At 32.8% G+C, this 7829-nt stretch overlaps 1 long non-coding RNA gene across 1 annotated transcript; it reads right to left on the bottom strand.

The window, feature by feature from the left end:
- Positions 1 to 1032: 1032 nt before the first annotated feature.
- LOC132715306 (uncharacterized) lies at positions 1033 to 6254 on the bottom strand. The gene is made up of 4 exons (XR_009623663.1): positions 5937 to 6254; positions 5456 to 5542; positions 4814 to 4890; positions 1033 to 2250 (listed from the first exon to the last, which is right to left on the bottom strand). It is a non-coding gene; the product is annotated as an uncharacterized LOC132715306 (long non-coding RNA).
- Positions 6255 to 7829: the final 1575 nt, after the last annotated feature.

The raw sequence follows: 7829 nt of genomic DNA, 5'->3' as shown, positions 1-7829 counted from the left end.
AAAAAACAGAATTCTATAGATTTCTAGGTAGTTCAAACTTCAATTATATTTCCCTAAAAGAGAAAAGATCAAGAACACATGTTAGAGTCTTAAAGAACACTAAACATGTATATTAATAATCGATGCTATCATGAAACTGTATGTTACGGAAGAGCACTTACTCGACATTTCGACTTACTAAATCGAAATTTCGGCTTCATTGCACGACTTACAATGGTTGCCGGTGAAAGCAAGGATTGAATTGAAGATACTTTCTTTCATGTGTAGCTGTTGCACATTGACAGAGCACCTATGTATTTAACAGAAAAATTTAAAAGGATCGAAATTGTCCACACAGACCGAACATGTCCTTCCCATGTTCTGTGATTTTTTTGATTTTTTTTGGGGGGTGGGGGGGGCAGAGAAATAGTCACACTTTGTTAACCGGAGGTTTCTTTTAAAGCACACATACAACCATCATGTGGAGATACATACAAGTTTAAAACCCACCCTATTGTAAACTGTGCAATATTCATGTGTAAAGTTTTAAGTGGCGTGTATACGCCAGCTGGTCTGTCACGTTTCTTTATACTAATATTATTTTTGTAACATTTTTAAAAGATGTTTGTTGGGAATAAAATTAAAGCATTCCGATTTTACAAGAAACGGAACAATTTCTCATATTATTTGACAAAGGCCTCAGTACGCCCATTTTTGGCCACTCCGGGGTACTTTGGATCGTTTTATTCACAGGGATACAATACAACAAGGTTAACTTTAATTGTTTGTCCAGGCATTTTCATTTTCTTGTCTCGCTTTTACCAGTACCGAAGCATAAATAGTCCAGTCATTCTAGCTCAAAATAGAGCCAAACCTCAAACAAATTGCAACAGAAAATATTTTGAGTGTTTTGAAACCCCAGACCTATATTGTATAACATATCAAAAGTCTAGAAAAATCTAAATTGGAGAATGTTTTCAAAAATTGAGATCAAATATATGGGTATCATTGTATTTATTTTTTTTAATTTGAACTCAATGTAATACACACATACAATTTTCCAATCAGTTTTATATATAATATGCATAAAAATATAGCTTAATATATCCCTATAGTAACATAAAGTAATCAAAAAGTTGTTTTTGTTTAAAGAAACTACTTTTACCTTTCTAAAATTTATTAATTAACTTAAGTGGGTGGGGTAATATTATATTTTTACATTGCTGTAGATCAACAATTTATTGAAAGCTCTATGTTATATGATATTAAACAGAAAATACATAATGGTTTACGTACATGTGAAAACTATCAAGTTTCAACGTTTTATAAATTTAATTTACATTCCATCAATATTTAATGCATATATTGAAATATTTAAATTAACATTGTACAGCTAGTGGGTGGGGTAATTGTATACAAAATAGAGAAACATTAAGGAAATCTATATTATCTATGATAATAATATTGAGTTTTATATTAACTTGAATACTTTCAAGCACATCTGTTGTATTTTTTCAGAGTCATTACATAACATCATGACATTGGGTCAAAAGAGGTGACATTGACCTTTTGGAAGGTCAATTTCAAATATTTCATACATTTGAGCATAAAATGTAAAAAAAAAAATATTTGCAAATTTCAATTTGTAAAAAAGCTTCGCTAAGCATAAGCACAAGAATGTAATGACTTTTACAAAGCGTCACTCGCTTCTGTAATTTCTGGTCGACCAATCTTTCACTTTTTATCACTAGATGGTAGCACCTGAAATTCTTCTTCTATATCTTTTCCAGTTCTGAAATTAGAGGAGCATAAACATGTTTGATGGTAAAGAGCATCGGCTACAAGCAAGTTGTGAACCTGTTCTATCCTTGCTCTCACTGTATCAGACTTCAGTCATTCCTCTGTATACATATATTCAAAACAGTAGGTTCTAGTGTCCTTACTGGCGAAACATCTCACTTCCTTGTTTTACCCTTACTTATTAAAGATTGACCACTATATAAACATTCTTTTTTGTATGAAAACTTATCAGTCATTGATCTCAATAGTGGCATCAGTGTTTTCTTTTTCTGTCTTAGTGTCTCTTTTAGTGTAATGTTGGTTTCAGTACATCTTTCTACACTCAATGTGAATATATTATTCCGATTCAACTTTTAAACTGTCATTTTATTTCTCACTGGCAGCATTTATTCCCATGCATTCCTTTTCGTTGGCTTTAACTGTCTTTGTATGATCATCAAACAGCCGTTAACAAATCCGACAGGAGTTCCTCTTGAAAAAAAAACAATAACTGATATTGTAAGATTTATAAAATCTGTTTTTTACATTATATGGAGGTTGATCCAGAATTACCAAAAATTTGTTTATAATTCTGATAACTTTTTATGTTTTCTTCATTGAATTTATAAATGCGCAAAGATCGATGTTTCAATTTAATTTAATTGCCAAATATAATTGATTATAAACATCCAGTACCGTCTCAGGCCGCCTTAAAAAACCCTGGATACGCCACAGCAGCGCAACTCAAAGAACACGACGTTCATTGAAATTTATAATACATCAAAGTGCCCGACACAATAAGAGATCATGTCCAATATTTGCCGAAGGTTAATGTTAAGCCTGCTAAAATTTCACGTCGTTTGAACATTGTATTATAATAACTGTGTAATCATTTGTAATTGCAACGTTTATTTATGTAAAAACGTCTTCATTAAGGCGTCGGAAAACGGCACTTTCATAAACATTTGTCAACTGTTTAGACAGCCTACCATAGAAACATCTAATATGATATAAGAAATTCGACACAAGTATTTTGTTAGTCATGCATACAAAACTTTTTGAGGGGTAAAGAAGTTTTTTTACCAGACTGTTGGAGTAATTTTAAAGAGAAATACATATCGTTTGCGGCATAGAAGAATACGCGTGAAGTTAATGTTCTCCGTCACTGTGGCGATTGTAAAATACAAATATGCTGTCATATGCGGCCTTGCACAATTTTAATGCGATTTAAAAAAATGAATTCTAATTGACGATTATGTGCTATTTTTCATACTTTATTTGTTTTCTTTTAAATGCACTTTTTATCTAATTAAATAAAATTAATCATATATTTTATGCCTTCAACTTTAAGATGATCATGTGTATGAATCACAGCAATCAAAGCAACTAGCAGTTTAATAGTCATGGGTTTAGGTTGTTAGTACACTTACAGCGAATGGCATCGGGAGGATTCCCTATGTATAAGAACAATAGAACATCAACCTTTTTTGCATAATGTGACAAATCCTATGTTTGCTTATATGGTAGGCATACTGTGTTTAATTATCATATTCTGGTTCCTTGTAAAGAGGATATATTACGCAGTAATAAAGTGTTTGCTATATGAACTTTGAATAAATATTATTGAATTTATTGTTTAAATTACGGTTATTGGTAGCTGATTACGTATTGTTTCAGTTATCCCAGAACAGTACGTGTTATTATAAGATGTATTTTTCCTAAAAGGCTTTCCTTTAAATGTTTTAGGTGTATTTATTTGATCAAAGTTGCTGATATGACACACTTTTCTTGCATATCAGACTGGCGTTTCCGTTAGTATTACCCATGCCGGAAATTTCATCTGGCATAGGGGGTGCCAGATGAGTCTCGTGCTGTACAATGTCACGCTTAAGCCTCAGTCACATTAGAGCTTACGACCAGTGAAGACCAGTTCACGATCACCAGTGACCTCTGGTCGCGGACAATCTTTAAAACGTCTTACGACGGTCATCGGTGATCTTTGACAGTCGCAGGTTATCTTATTTAGGTCCCATGACCAATTTCAGTCGTAGAGAGGTTTTTGAGCTTGCACAAAAACCTCTTTGCGATCAAACAGGTCACTAGTGATCTTATAAGGTCTTAGGCTGTCGCACGATGGTCGTTCAGAAGTGCGACAATCTTACGATAGTCTTTACAAATTGCCACTAGTCACTGATAATCTTGAGTAGTCTTTAGTAATCGTGTGAAGGTCGTACGACTAGTTGTAGGTGATCGCATGGCAGGTCACGGGTAGTCGTAAGTAATCCCACACAATCTTGAGACCATCGTACGTTTGCCTATGACCCGTCGTGCGATTGTCAAGGATCACTAGTCTTACGATAGTCGCAGAAGTAAATTTATACGTGCAAAAATGGTTTTGGTCGCAGACAATCGCTGATGATCGTCAGTTTTACAAGTCGCCGGTGGTCGCAAGTAATCTTAAGCTCTAGTGTCACTGGGGTTTTAGGATGACGTAATTTTACCGTTATGAATGAAGTTGTAATTTCATACGCTCTAGTACGAAAATAGTTTCGGTTGTAATGGCATAAATTCCCATTGAAAATTAAGATAAAGAATTCAAAATATAATGTTATATCGTAAAATATGCAAGAAAAAATATCTGACATATGTTTGCGGTTCGGATCGGAATATCCGTCCCTCAGTAACCCGCCCATGTGCGGCAAGCCTCGTTACCGCCCAATGGGCGAGTCACCTCGGGACGGATATTCCGATCCGAACTGCAACATATGACAGATATTATTATTATTTTCTAAGGTTTTAATCTAAAATTATCAATATAAAATACCTACTGGTTAAAGTGTTTGGAAGTAACGTAAAGATAAAGTCACATATTTAGTTTAAAAATGTGACATTTCAATTTTAAGCATTTGTAATGCCCATCCGTGCATGCATTCAAAAATATTTGTACTGATATGTTACTATATGGAACTTATGACACACTTTAAAAGTTTGCTTATATGAAACTTTATCATTAAAGTGATTTTGTGAATCAAATGTCTCAACTATGCATCTTTACCTTTAACTCGTATACATCACAGTGTCCTCAGAACACATGATCGGGCATACCCATTGGCTCTTGTGTGTTGATGAAATCTGTAACATAGAAATTACTTCAAGTTTGAAAGGATTAGAATCTTATTTTCATATTTTCCTGAAACAAGGTTCTATAGAATACACAGATGTTTTTGTTGTTACATGTATTTGCTTAAATTTTGATTTTAAAAGTGATAAAATTATACTATAGTCAACTTAGGTGTGCATTCCGAAAGAAATACTAATATATCGCTGTGAATTAATCTTATACACGTAATGCACTTTTTTCAAATTCGCGCAGGTACTATTGTATGCATAAAATATTTTCTTTTAAATTATGGATCAACTGTGCATGTTCACCTTGAACTCATACACATCGCCAATCATGAACCATAACTAGAAATTACGTTTGTTTATTGATAAATTTTTCATGTCACCTTTTCATGTATAAATTTCTTCTATGTCTATTAAAAACTGAAAATAATTTCAGATATATTGAATTATGCATACGACGCTCTATTTCCTCCATGTTTAATATTCACTTAAACTAGTAAAAGATAATGTTTGATATTTGTGTAACATATGTAAAAATATTACAAATGTAAGCACAGGAAAGCAAACTTACTCATTTAGTGTACATATAGTTTACTGGATTTTTTTTTATTTTCAAAATCAAGCATACATCAATGAAGACTACCTCAAAGCGGTACCCCTGAAGTAATAATGACATAACATACATTATATATGTAAAGCAATTTTAAAAAACTATTAAAAATACAAAAAAAGCAACCTTGAATACACATTTGACAATAAAACATGATTAAAGTATTCAGAATTTATTTAACGTAATTCGTCATAATTAAAGTGATAATGGCGTTCCATAGTTTAAAAATACTGTCGAAATTAACTTGTTTTAAATACACATTTTTAGGCCGTTTTTGAATGTTTACTAAGACAGGAGTTAATCAGAGTTGTAATTTATATAACTTAAACTGTTTTCCATGAAAAGTATAATACAGATGGCTTGAAACACCTGTTGACCTTCAACGGATAAAGAACTGGTAAAACAAGTAATAATTTTCAACAAATACTCATAAAAAACTTACGACCCCACATTAATAATTCCTATTATGATCTGTAATATTTTAAGGAAAATATACCAACCCACTTTACAGTGTACTTTACTGACATTTATTTTGTTTACACTAATTTTGTTGTTGTTGTCGCCATTATGCAGTCGCTATTCTGTGTATCGGAGACGCTTTGTTCGCCTATGGAAGACCGTTGTCGTCAGAAAAAAATCACAAAAAATAACGCGATAAAAACCCGTTTTTTTCTATGTTGCGCAACTTAGATTTTGCTAGACTTTTGATATGATTCATGTTACTCCATATACTTTCTATACCAGGTAAAATATTTTCTGTTGCAATTTGTTTGAGGTCGATTCACAGACTGACTGGACTAAAATAGCTTACTTTTGATGCAAACTACATGTATATCCTCTTGCAACATCATACAGAATAATCAGTTTAAGTAAAACTCTTATTTAGTGTTTCTCTTATTTCTGGTGATTTAAAGGGAAGGAGAAAAAAATGGAAAAGAAAACTCGTATGTGTGTGTGTGCAGTAACTCAGACTGTATTATCTGAAATTCAAACGAGATCAACACATCATTCTGCCTGTCAAAATTATGGTGATTAGGTCGGTCCATTGTAACGAGAATATTACAAAATAGTAAACTATAATTAGTGGGAACTGATACGGATACTCGTGGGAATTTATTTGAAGCCAAACAAATTAGAAAACAAGTTGTTATAAGGAAAGTTCCTGATATACTGTGCGAGCAAATTATCATTTTACATTATAGATGCCAGTGCTGACTATACGACCTAGACGGTTTTATCATTCATATTCTGTATATGTAAATTTGTTTTACGTTATGACGTGTATTTTGTGGAATACTTCATCTAGCTCCAGTCTTTTTCTTTCGTGGGTATTATCAATCAAAGTTTGTTTGTTTTGGTTTAAATTCAAGCAGCACTGTAAATATCATACGACTATTTTCCAGGTTTACTGATGGTAGAAGATCTTAGGTATCCCTGCTTTAAAGCTACACTAAATAAATATGTAAAAATATTTTACCGTCGGCCTAAAAACCAAGCATTCTACAGATTCATTAACCTTTTTAACAGTATTGTTGTAAATCTCATCAAATATTGTTCATAAATAAGGATTTTAAACGGAAAACCCCACGGTAACACTAAAGTTCGTATACGAATTTTAACATGCAAATTAAGATTATAATCAGCTCGTGTATGCGCTACGTCACAATGTTATAACTGCTATCCGGAACACAACAAATATGAGATTTTCTTGTGCAAACACATTTTAACCGTTTAACTTCACGGTGCACTAGGCCCGAGGTTCAGTAAAAAGTAATCATCTCATAAAAAAAGATTAAATTTGTATGAAAACATCCGTTACAATGCGGAAATATACCGTTAAATTAGGACGGCTACTTATAGTCATGTTTGTTGATTTAATATTGATGTACGGATGATCAGAAGGCGGAGTTTCTCATGCAAACAAATATTGTACTTCCGATTTTGCCACAATGAGGTTGTCCATTTTTTATGCTTATAAAACACATTTTGGTTGTCTGGACACCAAAATAAGATCTGGAGTCGATATGAAACCCAATTTATCAATGAAATGTCGATATTTCTGTATGAAATTTATTTAATGTAACTTTAACTATTTTAGGCAAGAACCGACACCGAGTAGAGCAAAAGATGTTCCGAAAATCAAAAGTCCCTGGAATAGTTCTACCATATAGCGGTGAGGGGTCAGTGCTTTGATGTCAAAGACCATAACCACTTGGTTGCAAACGCCGCTACCTATGAAAGCGATACAAACTATCAAAAATATTTCATATTATGTACATATATATTGCCTTTACCTCATCAGTTTTAACTACACTTACATTCTGCTGTTGCAGAA

Source organism: Ruditapes philippinarum, unplaced genomic scaffold, assembly GCF_026571515.1.
Source record: "Ruditapes philippinarum isolate M1 unplaced genomic scaffold, ASM2657151v2 ctg9877_1_1_1_1, whole genome shotgun sequence".
Classification (NCBI taxonomy): Eukaryota; Metazoa; Mollusca; class Bivalvia; order Venerida; family Veneridae; genus Ruditapes; species Ruditapes philippinarum.
Note: the sequence above shows the minus strand (reverse complement) of the source record. Positions and strands in the feature narration are given on the sequence as shown.